Genomic DNA, 24,186 nt, shown 5'->3' on the forward strand with positions numbered 1-24,186 from the left:
ATGCATTAGTTTGAAAAAGTGATATAAAATGTCGGATAAAGTGTTACTATATGATTAAAAATGTTACTAAAGGTAATTAAGTGTTACTAAGAAATAAAAAGTAACAATTTAAAAATGATACTAAATATATAAAAAAAGTGATACATAAAAGGGTTTATAGTAACACTTTTAAAAGTGTTACCATACATTACCCAAAGTGTTACATAAAACCTTAGGTAACATGGGCGGATGTATCACCCACTAAAGTGATACCTATTGTCTATAATAACACTTTTAGCACTTTATGTAACACTTTTTGAATGTTACTTAAGGTTAATTTTGTACTAGTGGCGGTAAAAATGAATGAAGACAAACACTAACCTTACTCTTCAATTAAAGTTAATTGGATTTAAGAAATTCTTATCAACATACAGATGAATCAAGAACATAACCTAACAAATATATTAACCAAATGATTTCAAACTTCATATAACACACCTAATGAAGTTGCATGGACATAATTTTATTTTTTTTTTATTTTTTTTAATTTTATAAATCTCCTCACAATTCTAATATAAACAAACCAAAATACCAAAACAAAATTAAAGATTCATCAAGTAATAATATTAATAACAATAAAAATAAAAATAATAATCAAATCACTAAACTTACCAAAAAAATCAATCTATGTATATTCTCAATAATATATCACAAACGTTGTATTTATCGACATTATTGTTTTAGCTAAGATTTATTTTTTTTGGAAAAAAAGAAGAAGAAGAGAAGAGAATTTTCTGAAATAAAGAAGATGAGGATTGGTCTCAACGATTTTAGAGTGAGAAAAATAGTGTGAAAGTTGACAGAGGAGAGATAGAATAAAAACAACGGCTATTTCACCAAATGCCATTGACAAATTTAAAAATTCACCAAATGCCATCGGACTTTTCAGAATTCACCAAATGCCACTCAGTTTTTAAATAATTCAACGAGTGCCATTAATGACTAACGACCGTTAACTCCGTTAGTCATTAGGGTCTAATCATGACACATGTCATTATATGATTAGTCTATTTATTTTAATTCTTAAAAATTAAAAGAAAATAAAAAAAATAAAATAAAAAACCCCCAAATTTTCCAAGCCACCTTCCCACCACCACCAAACTCTAGCCCTCTCCCCGTTTCTTGCCGGAAGACAGCCGACCACCCCCCTTAACCACCAAAAAACGGTCGATCGGCCTTTAAGCACTCCACCTGACCCACCGCCGACCCCCAAAACCACCCACATAACCTGCCTCGACCCCAAATGCCACCAACATGAGCATTGTTTTAAACACCCATCGTTTTCCAACCACCGCGCAAAACCCCTCCTCCTATCCTCCACCCTTGAAACGATGAAATCGGCCATAGAAATTGACCATTGTAGATTTCCATGGTTGATTTCGATCGTTTGAGGGTGAAAGGTTTCCACAATCGGGTTCTATTTTGGATTTCTGGGTTTCCATGGTCGGTTGTGGTGGCTATGTGATGCGTCGTGTTGGTGCGTGAGGTGGTTGCGGGGCAGCGCAAGGTCGTCGAGTAAACGGAGTTTTGTGGGTCAGTGTGTGGGTGCTGGAGTTTTTGGGCATTGCGTGAGATGGTTGCGGTGGTTAGGGTGGTTTTTCGGGAGATTAAGAGGAGTTGACGGTTTTGATGGGGTCAAGGGGTTCTAGCGGGACGTCATGGGTGCAGGCGAGTTCCGACGGAAGGTTAGAGGGTTCCGGCAGGAGGTCAAGGAGTTCCGGCGGTTGGCTTGGGCAGGTGGTTACGGTGGTGGGGTTAGGTTGGGTTAGGATTTAGAGTTTTTTAATTTTATTATATTTATATTTTTTAAACCAATAATCGATTGCCATGTGTCATGATTAAGCCTCCGTTAGTCAATAATGGCACTCGGTGAATTATTTAAAAACCGAGTGGCATTTGGTGAATTCTGAAAAGTCCGATGGCATTTGATGAAATTTTAAATTTGTCAGTGGCATTTGGTGAAATTTCCGTAAAAACAAAGTATGAGAATAGGAGTAGAGTAGTGTTGTAAAAAAAAAAGAAGTTAGCTAGGACTCTAGAAGGTACTCCATATGAATGAGTTGTGATATACACATACGGAGTAAAATATTTAAAAAAGGAATGAGACCCGTTACGTTTGACAACGGGTCTTTAATTTTCTTATTATTTTATTAAAGGAATGTAAGAGATCCAATAGTTGATAACGGGTCTGTTATATCTCATGTATTTTTCTCACCCATCAAATTAGTAGGCCCTAATGTATATTAGAGACCCGTTATCACTAATATTGGATCTCTTTCATTAAATAGACCCGTTTGTTAATATGACGGGTCTTTAATTGATGGTTCTTTTTCTAATTGTATTTGACAATTCCCACTTCCTACGAGTGACAAGCATATTCACACATGTTGTTAACGTAGGCGCACTTCGAACGACGCCTACAATTTGGTGACTCCATTAAGGAGTATTCTTGGTTATTTATCGATTTGAGTGATCGGTATTTAATTAAAATGAGTGGATGAGACTTGAAAGATTCTTCAAAAATATTCTTGTGGTTAATTTGGAATTTTTTCATAAGCATAGACGTTTTAACGTCGCATTTAGCTTTGTCCCGTAGCAAAAATTGAATAACTTGATCGCGAACAAAGGAAAAAAGGGCACCAGTCAGATTTTCTGACTGTCGTGCCACAGCAGATGCTGTCGTGTCACGGCGCCATACATTGTCACACGGTGTGTAGCAGCGTGACACGGTACATTCTGCCGTGTCACGGCAGTCATTAAATTTGTCCAGTGGCTTATTTACTCTTATCACAATCAACTTCCTTCGGGTTTTTTGAAAAAACGTGTGTGTTCTACATACGTCTTACCCATGGGGGATTTAAGCTCTATAAACCTAAAAACGCTCATGGAAATAAGGGTTCATCCGAGTTATCAAATCCACCCAAACCATGGAGTCAAGTTCGATTTCATCACGAACTCGCGGAGCCGCCCCTTTGCATACACCCTCAAGGTAGGCTTCCTTGCTAAAGCGTTCGAACTCTTAACCATGGTACCTTTTTGACACCCAAAGCTTGACCAATAGTTGAACATAAATCTTGACCTTAGGTTGCAAACTTTATTTTGCATCATCGTGACTAAGTGCTACGTGGTTTATTTTGTGCTAACCCACATGTGTTTGTTCATTTTGTTTAACCCAGGACCGAGAGTTTTTATGTCCACATAGTAATTAGTATGGACTTAAAATTGTTTAAAACCTGGAAATTACACAAATTTAGACCTGGAATTGTGCTCCGTGTCACGGAAGATCTGCCGCGCTACGGTGTGCAATGCCGTGACACGGTGCATTGTGCCGTCTGACGGTGCACTGTACCGTGTCACGACAGTCAGCACCGTGACAAGGTGCCTAGGAGTTTGGTCCAGTCAATCTTTTTAGTCTTTGTACGTGCTTATGTGGTTCATATATCCGGTTTGATGTCATGCCTTGCTGTATAGTCATAACACACGTCCATAACCTCACTTAATCAGTCATATGTCGTGTTAAGTTCAGACATTTCACCTTGAGTCTTGCACCATTTTATGACTGTACATTAGGATGGTCTTGTGTGTTTTTTTTTTTTTTTTTTTTTTTTTTTTTTTTTTTTTTTTTTTTTTTTTTTTTTCGGAGCAAGTCGGATGGTATCCTTCCATACATACTTTTTTTTCAAAAAAAAAAATAAAAAATTCGAAAGAATTTTCTTGCCTTTTCTTTTTTCGGAAGGGTCATGGTTAAGTTTAGTCATTAAAGGTGTGTTTGTTTCGATGTCACAACACTTGGTCAAGAAGAAGGGGTAGTGATGCAAGTCTAAGCATGGAGAACTTCGAAGATTTGCTTATCATGCATCAAGATAGCTTGTCCCTAAACATTGATTCAAGCCAAGCATTGCATGGACACTTTCTTGGATATCAAAGCAAAGCCACGGTTTGCTTAGTGGTTTTTCTTGGAGTCTAGTTCACTTTCTTGAACTTTCTTGAATTTTCTTTACTTAGATTTTGCTTACAAGTTTTTACCTTTCACTTGAAAGGGTTTTTCTTGGTTCAAGCATTAGGATCTTTAATCTTTATTTAGTTCTTTAATTTTTATTTATTTATTTAGTTGTTTTTAAAATCAGTTAGTTAGCAAAATAAATCAGTTTAGGCGTGTGCTTGTTCTCCAAGGAGTTTGATGTATGCTTGTGCGCCAAGGTGCTTGCTCTTCAAGCAAGTTAGAATTCTAGTTTAATTAGGATTGAATTAGGGACTTGTCCTAATCTTCCTAGGTAAACTAAGTCTTATAAATAGGGCTGTAAACACACGAATAAATATACATAGAGATTAATATTCAGATTTATTTCTTAAGTTGCATACTTGAGTTTTTGTTGATTGTGATCAATTGCTGTTTTGCTTGTTTTAGTTAAAACATTCGTTTGGATTGATTAATTAGGTGGATTCTTAATTGATTAATCCTAGTTTTTGTTTAATTCTTGGTAGATTTCCTGTATAGAATTAGACTTAAACATATCCCTTGTGTTTTGTTGATTTTCGGATCAATAATTCACATCATCTTTGGTATCAGAGCCAGGTTACGCAACTTCGGAAAAAATTAAACTGGGAACAATTGGCTGAGAATTTTTGCGTGATTTTTTTTGCATTGAACTCTAAAAACGTCCAGCTACCACCATATAAAATTTCATAAATTTTAGTTGAGTAACGCGTTCTACACAGCCTCAAACGTTTGGTGTTTGTGCACTGATTTGCGGTTGAGAGTCCGGTTTTTGTGTTGCCTAGTTTTTCTTCAAGATTCGATCTTTTAATCAAGATTTTTGCATGAACTGACTTGGTTTGTGTAGGAATCATGAGTGACGAGGAGGTTCCACAGGTTCCAAGGGGATTAACCTTAGAACAGGCTCAAAATCTTAGAAGAGATAGGCGAATTGACGAGTTGGCAGCAAGGATGGATGAGATATTAAAAAGGCTTGATACTCTTGCTGGAGGTTCTTCAAGGAAAGGGAATTCTAACCCTAATTCTGGTTCAAGTGAGAAAGAACAACCAAGGAGGAACCCAAGGAAGCCACGAAATAATTATTCTTCAAGTGATGAATCACCAAGGCCTAGGAGAAGAGATAGACCAAAGGATGATGATAGGAACCTTAGATTAGATCTTCCCGAATTCAATGGGAGTATGGATGAACCTGAAAAATACTTTGAGTGGATTAGAAGGGCTGAGACACTTTTTGATTACAAGGAGTATGATGAAAGGAAAAGATGCAAATTGGTTGAATTAAAATTGACCGGTTATGCTAGTCTTTGGTATGATAATCTAAAGAAGAAAAGGCATAAGGAGGGGCGTGCAAGAATCTCAACTTGGGAACAACTCAAGAAGCACATGAAAAAAAGGTTCGTACCTAGTGATTATATTCAAGATGTTTATCTTAAGATGCAACTTTTTAAACAAAATTCTATGACTGTTGAGAATTATATTGGTGAATTTGAAAAGTTATGCATGCTATGTGGCTTAGAAGAGATTGTTGAGCATAAGATTGCTAGATTTATTTCGGGGTTGAATGATAATATTGCTGAAAAAGTTGAATTGCAACAATATTGGTCCTTTGAGGATGTTTGCAAGGTAGCTTTGAAAGTTGAAAAACAGATAAAGGGGAAGGAAGGGAAGTACACTAAGCCCTTTGTAAAAGGTTTCACTAAACCTTTTGAGAAGAACAACTTGGAGAAAAGTGGTTCTAGTTCGAACTACAAGGAGACTAAATCAAAGTTTGAAGCTCCTAAAAAGCTTGTTGAAGATAGGAAGTGCTTCAAGTGTGGTAGTGTTGGTCACATTGCAACTAATTGTCCATCAAAAAGAGTAATGACTGCTCAAGAGTGGGAACAAGAACAAGCTAAGTGTGAGCAAGGTAGTGACTATGAAGAAAAGAACGAAGAGGAAAACTTTGAAGAAGAGGAGGGGCATATTGACGAAATTGATCCCGAGACTCATGGTCAAAGTTTGGTTCTAAGAAGGGCACTACACTCTAAAACCGTACCTATGGAAAACAATCAAAGGGAGAAAATCTTTCTTACAAGGTGCAAGGTAGAAGATAGGTTGTGTGATATGATCATAGACACGGGGAGTTGCACTAATGTGGTATCTACTACTTTGGTAGTCAAATTGAAGTGGCCAACTACTGAACATCCAAGCCCTTATAAGCTTCATTGGCTTAATAATTCGAGTGATGTTAAGGTAACTAAACAAGCCTTAATCTCCTTTTCAATTGGTAAATTTCATGATAAAGTTTTGTGTGATGTTTGTCCTATGGATGCTTGTCATATACTATTAGGCTGTCCTTGGCAATATGATAGATTTGTGAAGTTTGATGGAAGGACTAATGTGTATGTTGTGAGAAACGGAGAAAAAGAGAGACCGGTTGCTTTAAAACCTTTGATAAGCAACAAGTCTTCTAATGTTACCTCTAATTCGAAGAGTTCTTATTTGATTAGTGAGAGGGAATTAGAAAAAGAGATTTGCAGCAACAATGTGATATATATACTTGTTTCTAATGAGATTCGAATTGATCAAAATAAACAAGCAAAGAGGCCATATGAATTGGAATCTGTTTTAGAAGAATTCAAGGATGTCTTTCCTAAGGAATTACCTCCGGGACTACCTCCTATTCGTGGGATAGAGCATCAAATTGACTTGATTCCGGGAGCACCATTACCTAATAAAGCAGCCTATAGAAGTAATCCGGAAGAAACAAAGGAGATGCAAAGGCAAATTGAAGAGCTTATGACTAGAGGATACGTGAGGGAAAGTATGAGCCCTTGTGCTGTGCCTACTTTACTTGTCCCAAAGAAAGATGGGAGTTGGCGCATGTGTATTGATAGTAGGAGTGTGAATAACATCACTATCAAATACCGATTTCCTATTCCAAGATTAGATGATCTACTTGATGAACTACATGGTTCACAGTTGTTTTCTAAGATTGATCTTATGAGTGGTTATCATCAAATTCGAATGAGAGAAGGAGATGAGTGGAAAACAGCATTCAAGACTAAGTTAGGGTTGTATGAATGGTTGGTGATGCCGTTTGGACTCACTAATGCACCTAGCACTTTCATGAGGTTGATGCATGAGGTACTTAAACCTTTCCTTGGCAAGTTTGTTGTTGTTTATTTAGATGATATTCTGATATACTCTAAAAATTTGCATGATCATATAAATCATTTAACAAGTGTGTTTGAAGTGTTAAGAGAGAAGAAACTCTATGCTAAGCTTGAAAAATGCTACTTCTTAGTGCCTAGTGTTACTTTTCTTGGTTATGTTGTATCAAAAGATGGAGTTTCAGTTGATCATTCAAAAGTAGAGGCTATCAAAACTTGGCCTATTCCTACTAATATGAGTGAAGTAAGGTCTTTTCATGGTCTAGCTTCGTTCTATAGAAGATTTGTTAAGAATAAGTTGATGCCTAGAAGTGAAGGTCCTTTCAAGATTGTTGAGAAGATCAATGACAATGCTTATAAGTTAGAACTTCCGGGAGAATATGGAGTTAGTGCTGCATTCAATGTTGGCGATTTGGCTAAGTATATTCCTGATAAAGAACTTCGAGATTTGAGGACAAATTCTTTCGAAGAAGAGGAGGATGATGCAAGTCTAAGCATGGAGAACTTCGAAGATTTGCTTATCATGCATCAAGATAGCTTGTCCCTAAACATTGATTCAAGCCAAGCATTGCATGGACACTTTCTTGGATATCAAAGCAAAGCCACGGTTTGCTTAGTGGTTTTTCTTGGAGTCTAGTTCACTTTCTTGAACTTTCTTGAATTTTCTTTACTTAGATTTTGCTTACAAGTTTTTACCTTTCACTTGAAAGGGTTTTTCTTGGTTCAAGCATTAGGATCTTTAATCTTTATTTAGTTCTTTAATTTTTATTTATTTATTTAGTTGCTTTAAAAATCAGTTAGTTAGCAAAATAAATCAGTTTAGGCGTGTGCTTGTTCTCCAAGGAGTTTGGTGTATGCTTGTGCTCCAAGGTGCTTGCTCTTCAAGCAAGTTAGAATTCTAGTTTAATTAGGATTGAATTAGGGACTTGTCCTAATCTTCCTAGGTAAACTAAGTCTTATAAATAGGGCTGTAAACACACGAATAAATATACATAGAGATTAATATTCAGATTTATTTCTTAAGTTGCATACTTGAGTTTTTGTTGATTGTGATCAATTGCTGTTTTGCTTGTTTTAGTTAAAACATTCGTTTGGATTGATTAATTAGGTGGATTCTTAATTGATTAATCCTAGTTTTTGTTTAATTCTTGGTGGATTTCCTGTATAGAATTAGACTTAAACATATCCCTTGTGTTTTGTTGATTTTCGGATCAATAATTCACATCAGGTAGATGGTTACGGTTCGAGTCAATACCCTCACAACCTCTTATACCAAAGAGGCTTTCAAGAAAATCACCACAATCTTCTCCACAAAGTCCATCTCCAGTTTCCTTTTAACCAATGGCTTCTAAGGAGGATATTGAGAACATTAACAGGTCCATCGAGAGGTTGTCTACCATGATGCAAGCGCTCACTACCAGAGTCAACACGGTAAAACAAGACAATCAAAACAATGTTACTGTGGCTACAATGGACAAGATCAAAGAGCAAATGAGTAAGATCTCTAAAGAGTTCACCTATGTGGAGCAACCTGTCACCTCTTCGTCCATGAGGGACAAGCTTCTTTAGAAGTTTTCCACTACTGACATTCCCATGTTCAAGTCTATTGATAATCCGATGTTCCACTTCAAGGCTTTTTCTACGACCATGGATCTCAAGGGATTAGATGTGACACTCTTCCCTACTATGCTCCCTCTTTCCTTAGAGCATGCCTGTCAACAATGGTTATACTCTCTGGAATCCAAGCATGTTGCGACTTGGGAGGATGTTACTGAAAGTTTCATGAACCGTTACAAATGTAACATCCAAGCTAAGACTTTTGAACTTGAACTCTCCATTCTCAAACAGAAGGAGAATGAAGGCTTCACTACTTATCTAAGCAGGTGGAGAGAAACAGCTGCACTCTTGGTGGATCCTCCAAAGGAGAAGGAGATGGTTCGCCTCTTTATTGCAAATCAGACTCATAAGTACCAGCAGCACTTGAAGTTTCTACCTTTGAACACCTTTGATGTTGTGTACGATATTGGGATCAATATCGAAGATGAGTTGAAGAAGACTGCTGGTAGCAACAACAATAACAATACTTGGAAAAATAAGAAGAACGACACTCCTTCTTCTTCATCTTCCAAGCCCAATAATGCTACCAATAAAATCAACGTCAATGATATATTAGCTCCTAATGATCCCAATCAAAGATTCCAAAGGCAAAGGAGGGTTTACACACCTTTGTGAATGAGCTATGATGCTGCTTTTGATCACTTGCTTAGTCAAGGTCTGATTATGCCAATTGGACCCTTTCTAGAACCTCGACCAGAGAACAGAACTGCTAGCTATGAACCCAATGCTCATTGCATGTTTCATCAAGGCGAGGGTCTTACTATTGAGAAGTGTTGGAGGTTGAAGGATGCGATACAAAACCTAATTGATGCTAATCAACTTCCTGTACCTCCAGAGGGCAAGAAGCCCAATATTCAAACATGTCCCCTTCTCTAATGCTTTGGCTATCATGGGAGATGAAGTCTCCTTTGATCCGTGACTACTCATTCGACCTGTGAATGATCCTCTACTAGAAATTGTCTTTGTTTCAAGCTGTGAAGAAGTGAATGGAATTTGGGATAGTGAAGATGAAGACGTCTATCTCAAAGATATAGCATGTTCATCTTGGCACTAGTGAAGATGTTTGGGGAGACCTTGAGGTTAAGGTTCTCACCAAAAATGGACGGTTGCAACATCCTATTCCACCTCAACCTCCACCTCAATCACAACAAATAGTTGATCCCATCGACCCTGTGAACAACGAAATGATCAAACAATTACAAAAGACTAAGGTGCAAAAGAATGTATGGAAGCTTTTGGCCACCTCCCACGAGCATCGAATTGCTGTGATGAATTCACTGGTGAAAATAGGAGTTGATGGTGATATAAATCCTCAAGGACTGGTCAGCTTTCTCACTATTGAATTTCCAAGTACCAGTAATCTGATTTTCTTCTCTGATAAGGATCTACCTCCGGAAGGGGACCAACATAATAAGGCCTTACACCTCACTATGGTGTGTTGGCAAATGAATGTTCCCATGATCCTAGTTAATAATGGCTCAACAATCATTGTATGTCCACTACGCACTGCAAAGAAGTTGGGCATAAAAAATGAAGAATTGATTCTCTCTACTAAAGGGGTTCGTGCTTATGATAATACTCGCCGTCAAGCCGTGGGTACTATCAGGCTAAATATAACTACTAGAGCCATTGAATGTCGCACCAAGTTTCAAGTGGTAGACACTAAGGCTTCTTTCAATTTGGTGTTAGGTCATCCTTGGCTGCATGAGCTAAAGGCGATTCCATCATCGTTGCACTAAAAGGTGAAAGCTATAGTTAGAGGGATTCAAATTGCAATTGATGCCTCCCCCATGCGCATTCAAGTTATTGATACTCCCATTGTCCATGTCTAACATTACAAGGAAGATGAAGATCTCTGGGGGGTTTTCACTAGATGATGTTCCCATGATCGAAGAAGAGGAGAAGTGTCACCTTGACTTTGGTCCTTATTCGAACACCAATGTTAATGCCATTATGAAGAAGCAAAGGAATTTCCCTAGAATGACCCTTAGACTCAAAAAGAAAATAGCTGAACTTTGGGGCCATCCTGGTGCACCCAAGAAAGATACCTTTGGCTTGGGATTTAAGCTTAAAAAGAAGATATGAAACAGGCTCTCCTGAAGATGAAGGCTTGCAACAATTCTCGAACCATGAAGACAGAAATGGCCATGGATCCATATCCCTTCACTCTCAACGACTAGTACATCAAAGAAGGGGAAAATTTCCCATGCTATGAATTCCCCGAGCCTTTCATCCACGATGGGAAGCGTGAGCCAAGTTTCAAGATGTTCCTTGATTGTGACTTCATCGAAGAAACCAGCTAGTCCAAGCTCTGATGATATGAACATTAATCTTCTTTTTAGACTAGAAAAGAATGAACCCAAGCCTATCCGTAGTGACGATTCTGAGCTCAGTCAAGCTATCATATCAAGCAAAGATTTTGATCCCTCTGAGTTGATAGTCCCGGCTGATGATGTTTTAAAGGGATGGCGCAAGACGGTAAAGATCACTACGCCAAGTGGAGAGAAGTTAGAAGTGACCGCTGGCGAAGTTCCTATGTTTGATGAATCTGAATCGTCTGGGTCCGAGTCCGAGTCTAAGTCTATAGACGAGTTTTGAGGATCAGAGGCTGACCCCCTTTCTTCTATTGAGTCTAATGTAGTTCCTCCTAATGTTGAGTATTGACAAGGGGTAAAACTAGGTCGTCATCTAATTCTCCCTTGGTCAAACTAAATTTATAAACACTTAACAAACCTTATACAAGTACGCGGTAAGTCAAGGGTCGAACTCAAAGGAAAGAATGGGAGCTATGCTATAGTCTAATGTTAAGCTAAATTGAAGAATATCAATGGTTGAGTTTGGTAACTAGAATAACAAGAATCAAGACAAATCAAAGAATTCAATCAATATGCTAAACACTAGGGATATAGGTTCCACATGCAAGCTCAACAATTATGTTAATTGATAGATCACTCAATTGATTAAAAAATTGCAAGGGACAAATATTAGTTGCAATCAAAGGAATTCAAAGGTTATCTCCTATAAACAAAGCTAGGGTTCACTATGAATGGCTAATAAGGAGAATCACAATCAAATTCAATCAATTAAAGAAATTCTCAAATCAAGGGTTCATGTCATTGAAATTTGCAATGCAATCTAGATTAATCTTATAGGTTGATCACTCCTAGTCTAATTAATCACATGCACAACTATGTCAACCAATTTAATTGTAACAATTCAATCAATCTTTGATCATCAACTAGCAAAAATCATCAATCAAGCATGCTTCCCCTTCTCCCTAGAAACTAATCTACTCACTAATCATGGTGAAATTGAAAGCTAAAACAAATTCGATAACAAACATATTCATTTCAAGCTAAATCAAAAGGAAAAACAATCAATCAACAAATTCTCAAAACTAAATCAAAATCCAAACCAAACATTCCAGTATTAAAGAAAATTGCAATTGAAGTAAATTCAAAGGAAAAAAATCTCACAAACTTTCATTGATATGAAGAAGAAATCCCAACTTGATTGAAGAAGCAATTTTGAATTACAAATCAAATCCAAGAATTACAATCTCTACTTTCTTTTTAACTTGTCTCTAGTTTTACTCTCTAAAAACTAAGCAAATGAAATATTATCTAAAAGTTAACCTTCAAAAGGATTTACAAGAGTATTTATAGACAAAAAAGAAAAACTGATCGGTCGAGCCCTCTCCAAGAAGATCCCGCGGGCGCGCAAAAATAGGTACAGGACCCATAACTAACTTCACGGGCAATCTGGGCAAGACCCGTGCCCGCAGGTACTGTAACCCGAGCCTGAGGCTCAGGGCGCGGCAGATGCCCTATTCTAGGTGAAGACAGGGGGGCCGCGGTCTCTCTATCTAGAGCGGTCTCTCAAGATTCTCCGCGCCCGCGGCTAGACCGCGACTAGGGCGCGGAGAGTTCCTGCCAAAAAATCACCAAATTGATGCACTTAACCCGCTCCCGCGGCCCTCAGGATCCGCACCTGCTGCAAAGAAAAGATGCAGAGCGCCCTCTCCAAGCCTTGTCTAAGAGGCTTGAATCTGCTTTACTTAGCTCTTCTTGCTCCTCTTGATTCCTTTGTGAAGCTAAGTCCTTAAGCACCTACAAGAGAAACAAAAGAGACAAAACAAAAGAGAAAAAGAGCAATATGAAAGGAAAACATGAAGAAAAGCACATAAAGGAAGGTAAAACACGAAGAAAGAAGAAACAATGAAACTAAAGGAGAAATGACCAAAATTATAAAAGAAAAGCATAAAAGATAAGGTGAAAACATCCTAAAACACTACCCTATGAGTGCCATAAATGACACTCATCAAATTCCCCTAAGCTAGACTTTTGCTCATCCCGAGAAAAACAAAAGCTAAAAAGGAATAAGGAGGGCTTAGTTAGAAAAGAAAAAGAGAGAAAAATGATATACACTAAGACTCACTAACGTAGGAATCACGATTGTTTTTAGCTACAACAAGCCCTTTAAACCCCAAAGTCGCCTATGAGGACGAGTGAGGTCTCGTAAGGGTTTTCTAAGAGCTTAACCCACAACTCTTTTAAATAAAATGAGGCAAAATCATTTAAAAAGAAAAGAAGGTAAAACAAGAATTCAAACAAATAGCTCTCTACAAGGACTTTCACAAACGGTCAAATGCAAATGCATGAACACTTTTCTATATGAAATGGGAATGCATGCTTCAAGATATTCACGGTTTATTAAAACATAAGGTATGCTAAGCGTAGAGAACTAATGAGGCGCAATCCACTTTCATCCCAACCAATCTAGCCATGTTCTCCCTATGGTTTCAAATCTTCCCTTAGTAAGCGACTTTATGGTTCCTCGAAGGAACCGGAAAAGAGTAGAATTTGAGGGTTTCTCGACATCTTGACCTTACATCCCTTTTCCCAAGGCTTAACTCATAATTCCCTCCTTCGGTATATGACTCAACCACTAGGTTGAAAGGACTTTCCCAAAGGTTGTAACATAAGGGCAAAAGGTTAGGGGTAGGCTAAAATTTTAAAATTTGGTGGTATCCCTAAAAGTGAAGCAAAGAACGGGCCCTTTCTTAGAATCACAATCAAGAAGTCACCAAACAAAAATAAACTAACACCCCCAAGCTTATTCAAAGCTATATACACAAGCATATATACAAAAAACGTATACGCTTCTCCTCCAAGCTAAAGGGAAGCATTGTCCTCAATTGAAAGGGAAAAGAGATTACATCAAAATATTTTTGAATTTTCTCATTTCACTACTATTTCTTCTCTTTTTGTTTTTGCATTTTAATGTCTTTCAAAGCAATTTTCCATGCCTATTTAACTTGGGATGACTTTTACAAATTTGCAATTGCATTGTCCTTGCCTTTTGTTTTACTTTGGATGGCTTTTACTTTATTCACTTGCCATTATTCACACAAATATCACAACATAAACATGCTTTCAAGAGAACCAAATACCCAAACTTCATCACCATAAACTCCAACAATTATGATCAATTGCTTCACAAAAACCAAGAATGGAAACGAAAATGAAACAAAAAGCTCAAGAACTAAAGATGTGGCTTGAAAAGAAGGGAAAAGGCTCAAATGGTTAGAAAGAAGGCAAATCTAAACCCAAAGAAATAAAAAGAAAGAAAATTTCTAGAAAGAAAAATTACCACCCCGAAAAGCCTAGCTTTGTCCTCCCTAATTGGTTTGGTCTCGTGTTTGAGAATTATGAATCAAGATTCAAGATTAGGTATGCAAAGGTCAAGGATCCATGCCGCACAATCAAAACATGATGAAGGCTTGAAAAAGAAAATTGCTCACAAGGTTGTAGCAAAAACTCACTAAAGGTGTCAAATCCACCAAAGGAAGCAACTCCGTCTTACCAAAAACCAAAAGAATCCGGATTCAAGGCCCCAAAAGGTCTAAACCGCTACCTTAGCATACCTTATCCTAGAGTCAACCGCAAATACTCTCAAAGCATGCACACTAATAAAACATAGGAAAGCATTCATGCAAAGGCGAAATTCGAAGTTGTAGTATGTCCAAAGATAAGAGCTAGACAAGCAAGAAAAAAAAGAATAGCCTCAAAAATGTTTTATTTGTAATTTGAAATAAAGAAAAGAAATAAAAATCAAAATAAAGAGAGAAAAGCACAAGAATGAAAGCAATCACAAGTAATAGCCAATCGTCAAACAAGTGGTCATTCGACAACAACGCCAATGACCCCAAACAGGCTAGGTGTTACAAAGAAAACATCCTCGAACTAATCAACTCATCCTAAATCTAATTCTAAACTAAGAAACCAAGAAAAGAAAGAGAAGAGAAATAGAAAGATCTCACCGGGCACCAAAGCTATGCTACATAATCAAAGTGAAAGAGCACCTTACGAATCGTTGAAATCCAAAGCATAAGAAATAGAGCAAGGTGAGAAAATAAGAACTATATATAGAGAAAATTGTTAGTAACTTCCAAACAAAATAAAAGAAGAAAAGAAAGAAAATAAAACTATGAAAATAAAGGAAAAGCAAGTAGTGATAGCAACAGGAATATTGTCCAATGAGACATTAGACCGAAACAATAACAGGAAACAAGATATCAATACCAAATCATCATAACAGAGATACACACAAATTCATCAAACAACGATTAGCGAATCAAACAACAAGGCCAAGAGCCGGGAAGAGAAATCAATAAAAGCACAACATCATCATCATAAAACCAAAGGACTTGGAGATCAATACCAGAAGCATACGAGACAGGGAATGAACTACAAAAGAAAGGGGTAACAACGAAGCACAACAACAAACGACATAGAACACCCCCAAGCTTAAAATGGGCCACCCCCTAACTTTAAACCTAAAGACGTATAGGAAATATAGAAACATCATATAAAGCACATAGGAAAGGGGGGGGGCATGGTAGTATCATTCCACACAATGGTAAGGGGTAGAATGAGAACTCCCCTCACCGGTTTCCATCAAATGACTAGAGCTTGCCTTCTCGCTACCTCTATGGGAGCCTTACCCCTTAACCGAATTTCCCTCCTAATTCTATCAACCTCAAAATAATGAGACCAATCATCTAAGACTAGATCACCCGACCTACTCCACCTACCAAAAGTCTCCAGGTCCGGAAAAGGCGAAGGATTAGTCGGATCATAAACATAATCACAACCATCGGGCCGCCTATAGTCGTAAGTGCCCGGGGTAGTGCCTATGATAGAACTAGGGAGAACATGGGGGCCCTCCCAATAAGGGTAACAAGGTCTAGGACCCACAATAGGATCAAAAGGCTCCCATTGAGGGACAGGTCCTTGTTGGACCGGGTGATACGGGTAGTTGAGATAAGGTTCGATTTTCCCCCTCCGAACATGCAAATCATATAATTGATACATATGGTAGTCATAACCAAGAGAAAGGGGTTGCATAGAAGGCATGAAGTACAACATGTTAGCAATAGAATCAAGCTTGGCATGAATGGTTGACATATCAAAAGTAGAAGGAGTGTGAGAAGGGAAAAGAATAGGTGTACCTCCCGCTTCAACCGGGGGAAGAGAATGAGCATTCGATGAGCAAGCGTTGGTTGAACGACCTCTTGTACAATTTGTCCTTCATCGGATAAAAGGATTAATATCTCGCACCGGGGGCCTCCAAGACAAGGAATCTTTCTCCTCGGGCCGGGTAATTGCCTTCTTGCGTGGGATGAGGACCCATTCATTAAACCAAGAAAATTTCCAAATTAAAACATCATCCTTCCTAGTTCAATCGAGAAACTTTTGATTCACAAGGGCGGAGATGTTGAGGAAATGAGAGGGAGACTTTTCTCGAGGATCGCTAATCGGGGGAAGCTCATCTAACAAAGTCTTGTAGTCATCATTAATGCAAAGATCTAGGATAGACATCATCCCACCCCATTGGATGCATCCCGATTGGCAAACTCCATCACGAATATCTAAGAATCGAGTAATCAAATGCTCCGTGAAATCCACCAACTCAATCTCAAAGTTGTTTTGGTCGGCTATCCACAACCAACAAAGCTCCTCACGGGAGATAGCTCCCAAAGAGTCCTTGGAGCAAAGAGCATTCGTGAGGATTCAATTGAAATACCACATAGCCGGATGAATCATGGAAGTGGACTTGGAAGTTTGAGGGTCATACTTTCCTTCCTCCGAGATACTCCTCCACCAACGTTGCTCATCATATCCATGATCACTTGCCATTCTACTATGTGCCGGATAGATACAATGATCCGTATCCTCGGCCCATGGAAACTTGAAATATGAACATAGTTGAGCATCCGTCAATGTGTGATCATTGTTGAAAAGTAAAAATCTTTGAGTAATTTGCACCTGGTTCTTGGACAACTTCAAGAGAAGAAAGGAATTCATAAGTCACCCTAGAATAAGTGGGGGCACTCAAATTTAAAAACTCTAAAAGATTAAGGCCCTCTGCAAGAAGGCGAACATCCTCATCAATCCCTAGAAACTTGGTTGTTACTTGATCGTAGAATGTCGTTGGTCTAAGCTTCCTCTTGGATAGACGCTTGAAACGATCCCAATGTGATTTTTTTGAAAATTCAATGCCATAAGTTTCTTTAACCTCGGGTGGAGGTGGAACAACATGCCTAAGCTTGCTTGAAGTTGACCTAGCTCGCTTCTTATGATAGAGTGTGGCCATCTACAAGGTTTCAAGATTTAGCATAAGTAATTGTTCAAGAATCAAGCACAAAATGAAATTATCTCACAATAGAAGCAAGAGATGGTAACAAATGAACTATAAAATCATGAATTTGAAACAAATAAGCATGGATTAAAGGCAAAATTGAACATAAGAGACCAAATCATGAGTCAAATTGAGCAAAATAATCTCAAGCATTGAATTATCAAAGATATAAAACCATCATAAAGAATACCCATGAGAGAGAAATTAGCAAACAATGGTTATTCAAGAATTCAATCAAAGTTTACACATTTATCATGAAGCAACTTTAATTCAACACTCAATGATATCATTCAACACAATTTTCAAGTGAAAAGAACTAACCATAGAGTTCCACCATGAAAGCAAAAAAAGGGTTTCAAGCTTGAATAAAGAGGAAGGAGATGACTAGAAAATAAGAAACCATACCTCAATGAAGTCTTGAAATGCTTATAAAATGCCCATAATGAAAATGTAAGAACAAATAGAACTCTAAAAAACAAGCTCCAAACCTCAACACAAAACTTCAAATATTTGAAAAAGTCCCAATTTTTTTATTGAATTGGGGTAGAAAATCTGAAATTTTTGGGATTGAAATTTTAAAACTTGATGTGGAAATTGTAATTAATGTTGAAATAATAGTAAAAGAGGTGAAATAGGTTTGATTTTGCAAGAGAGGGTATAGGGTTTTAGGAGGAAAAAATGAGAGAAATAAAAGAGTAGGGTGCGTTTAGGGGTTATAAGGGCTGCCAGCTGGTGCGTGCACACAACAGAGGTTGCACCCTCTCTTGAAATCTCCGCGCCCACGACACTTAACCCGCACCTGCGGGTAGCCCCCGCCCAGCCCGCGGGGAATTCCTGGTCGGATTTGGAGATTTTTGAGATGCAGACACCCGTGCCCGTGACCTGAAGACCCGCGCCCACGACCTGTAGACCCGCGCCCGCGGGTAGTCATTGTGATGCGTGCGCGCAGCCTGGTGCATGCGTACCACATGCAACTCGGGATGGATCTAAAAAGAGAAACACCCTTAATGATGTTTTCGTGTTTGCATTCTCACCGCCCTTATCGAATGTCATGATCAAGTACTCAAAAATTTCATAAAAAACAATCCAACATATGTTTGAACATGAATAAAAATCGATGGGAATGCAAACACGAGAACATATAACCTCAACAAACCCTTTCTTCTATGCTTAACCAAACCTCATGAAATCTTGAAGTAGCACCAAAATTGTTGGAAATTTTCTCCGATAAAATCTCATGGCACCTATGATCAAGAGAACAAACAAAAATAAAGAGAACTAAGAAAAGTTCTCAAAGGAGTAAGTATAGAAAATTGTAAACTCAAAGAGAAAGGTTAGAGAAACCGGGTTTCCTCTCGGGTAACACTTTTGGTTAAAGTCGTTAGCTCGACGTCCTCCACCAATTAAGGTGGATTTCGAAGAAACAATGACTGAACAAAACCAATAAAAGCATCGTCGAAATACTTCATTAGAGGATTGCCATTTGCCTTGAACGAAGAAGGAGAATCTTTCATTGAGACTTCTACAAAACCATTTGGAAAACAACTCTTGGCCGAATTTGACCGCTCCATCTCAATCCCTTGATGCTAAGGTGTGATGGAAGAGGTTTGAGCTCAACCATTGGTACACCTTTACCTTCCTTTGAAGTGGCGGCTTGCAAAGCTTCTTGGCTTGAGATATTAATGCACATATATGCTCATCCACTTCCTCAATGCTTCCATTTAGCAAATCCTCATACATTGACACTTCCTTGATAGGAGCACCTATCTTATCCTTGTTTAGCAAAACATTATCAAGAGGATCATTAGAAGTGAGCAAGTGCTCATGCATGGAAGATACAACAAGATCAAGAGCTAGAATCAATCAACATGCAATTTTCTAGAGAATAACATGGATACTTCATGCTTTCATTCCAATCAAATTCAATGTCCTCTTCTCCTACCTTGAGTAAAATTTTTTCACTCTCTTAACATCAATCATAGCACTTGAATTAGCAAGAAAAGGTCTACCAAGAATAATGGAAATGGTAGCATCTTCGTCCATTTCAAGAACCACAAAATCTACCGGAATTACAAACTTCCCTACTCTCAAAGGAACATCCTCAACCTTCCCCTTAGGAATCTTAATTGACCTATCGGCCAATTGCAAGGTAATTTTGGAAGACGTAAGTTCCCCTAACTCAAGTCTTTGATAAACCGAATATGACATTAAGCTAACACTAGCTCCTAAGTTAAATAAGGCATTGTTAATTTGCATCTTGTTAATGGCACAAGGGATAGAGAAGTTTACGGGATCTTTCAACTTGGGTGGCATCTTGTTCATTATGATTGCACTACAATTCTCGATCAAGTTGACCGTCTCCACCACATCACAAGTCCTCCTACCACTCAAGATGTCTTTGAGGGATTTTGCATAGTTGGGCATTTGGGTAACAAGTTCGGTGAAAGGTAGAGAAAGATGGAGTTGCTTAAGCATGTCAACAAATCTTCCAAATTGTTGATCCAACTTATGTCTCATGAATTTTTGTGGATATGGAAGCTTGGATTTCACAATTTCTTTCTCAACTTTCACCTCTCTAGGTGTCTCAATCACAACCTCACTCAAAGATGCACCATTTTTCTCATCCTCTACCAAGTCTTCCTTGGGGACCTCCTTAGTACCACTCTTCCTAGGAAAACTATTCTCAAGCACCTTACCAATCCTTTTAAAAATAGCATTCACGGGTTTCTTGGGATTTAAGCCTTGGGAAGGTAAAGAAGGACTAGCATGGTCTTTTAAAGCATTGGAAAGTTGAGAAATTTGGTTTTCTAGTATCTTATTATGAGTCATCACCTCATTAAATTTCTTATCACTTACGGCCATGTAAGTGCTCAAAAACTTTGTTTGATTTTCAATGATTTCCTCCAAATTAGTCCCAGAAGAAGAGGACTGTGAATAGGAATCATCAACTTGAGTCTTTGGAGAAAATCCGGGTTGGAGGGCCTCTTTGAGGATTATTTTGAAAATTGCCTCTCCTTTGATTGTTCCAATTACCCCTATTTTGATTTTGACCATAACCTTGATTATGGTTGCCCCCACCTTGATTATTATTTCCATAACCTTGGAATAGATTACCATAATTTTGGTTTTGATTTTGGCCACTATAACCTTGATTGTTATAGTTACCTTGAGAACCTTGGTTCCTATAACCACCACCTTAGTTATAATTGTCAAAATTACCTTGGTTTTGGTAATTCCTATTCCATTGACCCCTTTGGATATCAAACCTTTGCACATTATTATTGTTTGACACATAGTTCACATGTTCACTCTCATTATTACCAAAAACATCATTACCATCTGGAAAAGCATGAGGGCAATTACTGGAATCATGATCATATGAACCATACACATCATAAAACAAACAAACACTAGGCATGTTACTAGAAGAAAGAGGGGGATGAGAGTTAGAAGGAGAACCTCCCCCCTTAAATTAGGAGGGAAGACTTGGAGATTGGGAAGAAGAACTCTCCAATTTTTCCTTGAATGCACTCACTTCATTCCTCAAGTTTGTTATTTGTGAGGAGAGATTGTTTATTGCATTTAAATGATCAATCGAGTACACCAAAGAGCTACTCTTGCTAGTTGATTCTCGCTCACCATCTTGCCAATATCTATAGTACCTCACAACGTCCTCAATGATGTCCACCACTTTTTCTTCCGTCCTATTTATGATGGGACCTCCGACTCCTTCATCTAGGCATGACTTCCCTTGGGGACTTAGGCCACCATAGAAATTTTGAATAATTTGATAGGTTGGAATCCCGTAGTGAATACACTCCCTTTGATACTCCTTATATCTCTCCCACGCTTCATAGAGGCTCTCACTTTGCTTTTGTTTGAAGCCTTGAATTAAAGTTCTTGCCTCCGCCGTTTTCTTTTGTTGAGAGAAACGGGTCAAAAATTCTTTTGTAACCTCGATTTTAGAAGTGACCTTGTGATGCAGATGGTGACTACGACCATTGCTCTTATGGATAGGGTTGCTAAGTTCGATGATCCCCAGTGTGAGTTGTTGTTTCTTAGGGCATGTACTGGACTTTCTAAACTCTGCTTTGCTTTGCGTACTTGACTTCCTAGTACTTTTGAGGTGGCTCAACGTGCTTTTGACGAGGCTCTTCGATCTTCCTTGGAGCGTATCGTGACTGCTTCAAGGCCTGGGTTTGGCGATTGGCAGTGGTGGCTTTCCACCTTACCAATTGCATTGGCGGACTTGGTGTTAATTCCCTTGGTGATGTTCGTCATTATGCTTTTCTTGCCTCTCGGTTACAGTTTGCTAGTTTGCAGCAAGGCTTCTACGACATGCTGGTGTTGTTGGCCTTGGTCTAGCCTTCGCAGATGCGTTGCTTCTGTATAATGGAATGGTTGAGTCTAAAATTTTGAGTAATCCTAGTGAGGTCGCTGCCCCTAAACTCATGAAGAAATTGGCAGATATATATTTCACAAAGGTAACCGCATCTGCAGAATTCACCTTCTCTTTATCTCCTCGTCAATCAGTGTAGACACCTAAAAATGTCTCCCCAAAACCAAACATTATGATGATCAACATTTCATCGCCATTATTGGTCAGGTTGAGAATTTAATCTTTAGAGTTTTTAAATCTATGTTCCAATTCAATACATTTTATAAACCAATACATTTCCTAGCTCATTTCTCTACGCCATAACTTATTTTCCTCTTTTTATGTCCACATCGCAAAACCAAGAGAAATTGATTTTGTTGCCTTATAATTTTTATCAAATTATTATTTGGTTAGACAAGCCTTTTAATAAGATTTCTGACAATATATCATAAGCCCAATTCGGACTTAAAATGAAAAAGATATGAGCCAAACACTAAACTTAACCTAAAACCGACACATTTCTACTAAAACGTCCATATCATAAAATTTACGAAGGATTTTGACCAGGTTCTAATTGCGTTGAAAATCAGACTTGATAAGCTTTCCAATGATATATTATATGCCTTATTCCGAGTTACGGATCAAAAGTTATGATGACTTTAAAAACGTGTAAAAAACTGGAATTACAGTGCACAGTGTAAAAGCACCGTGTCACGGCGCCTGATGATGTGTCACGGTGCCTGGTGCCGTGACATGGTAATTTACATCGTGTCATAGTTCTATTTTTAAAGTTACGGATCAAAAATTATGATGACTTTAAAAACGTGTAAAAAACTGGAATAACCGCGCACAGTGTAAAAGTTGTATCTTAAAATCATTCTCTTCTCTCTCTCTCTCTCTCTCTCTCATATTCTAAGACTTAAACCTATATTTCTAATTGCACCATTCTTCCCTTAAGCACTCCAAGGAGTGCATACTTAACCCGAGGTTCCGTCCTTAAACCAAGGCATGAAAGTTATAATTAAATGAGGGTTTGGACCAAATCAATTCAACTCTACTTTTTATTTAATTTTATTATTTCCATTTGATTTATATATATATTTTTTAATGAATTTACTAACAATTTATTCATGATGTAGCAATTTAATGGAACGCGCAGAATGTGAGTAATTAATTAATTTAATTACTAATTTTATTTTAATATTGCTACTATCATGATTAGGTTAATTTATATTTGATTTGACTAACTCTATTATTGTTAAATTGCTTCTAATATTAATTTTTATTCTTTTATGATTTGTTATGATCACCATATTGCATGTTTAAAGGGAATATGTAATTTAAAATCACGCCTAATAAGATAATTTGGACAACCGGCTTAGGTTTCTTTTTAATCTTGTTGTTAATTGAAGTGATCACAAATATTTTAGAATTATGTGTTACATTAATATTAAACCAATTTAGCATAATAATAGTTTGGTGCAAATTAAATCTTTGTTTGTATGCCTTTGAGATCGCAGAAATGCTTTTCGCTACAAGAATCGAGTAGAGGCCAATACGGGCGAATGTGACTCCATGACTCACTTCGTACAATCATCCCCGATCCTCCTTTTGTGGTTCCGAACAATATGGAGTTAGTAATCTCTTGGATTTTGAATGGGGTGTAACCTTCACGGGTCAATCGTTGTTGCCTTCATTGTCCCTTATTCGTGGTTGCCTATTATGATCCGTGAAAGGTTTACAAGTTCCTTTAAAACTAGTTGGCGGCTCCCTACTTTCCATGTACCTAATCGTATACAAGTTTGTCGTGTCACGGCGTATGGCACCGTGACGGGGTTTCCAGCACCGTGACGCGGTAAATTCTGTCGTGTCGCGGCAGTCCTGAAATCTTTCAAGTGGCTTTATTTCTTTTCCCACATTTAGCTTACTTTGATTATTTTGAAAAATGTGTGTGTTCAACATATGTCTTAGCCTCGAGGATTTAAGCTTTATCAACCCAAATACGCTCAGGGCAATAAGGGTTCATCCGAGATTTTAAATCCACCCAAACCATGGAGTTGAGTTTGATTTTATCACAAACTCGCAGAGCCGCCCGTTGGCATACACCCTCAAGGGAGGCTGCCTTGCCAACGCGTCCAAACTCTTAACCATGGTACACTTTTGACACCAAATAAAACCTGCCCATAGTGGAGCATAGAATTGGACCTTAGGGTGCAAATTATTCTTTGCATCATTGAGCCTATGTGTCCTATGTGTGTATATTTGATCGTTTTGATCCCTAACCTTAACGATCTTCCATT

Source organism: Chenopodium album, chromosome 7, assembly GCF_948465745.1.
Source record: "Chenopodium album chromosome 7, dcCheAlbu1.1, whole genome shotgun sequence".
NCBI classification, from domain to species: domain Eukaryota; kingdom Viridiplantae; phylum Streptophyta; class Magnoliopsida; order Caryophyllales; family Amaranthaceae; genus Chenopodium; species Chenopodium album.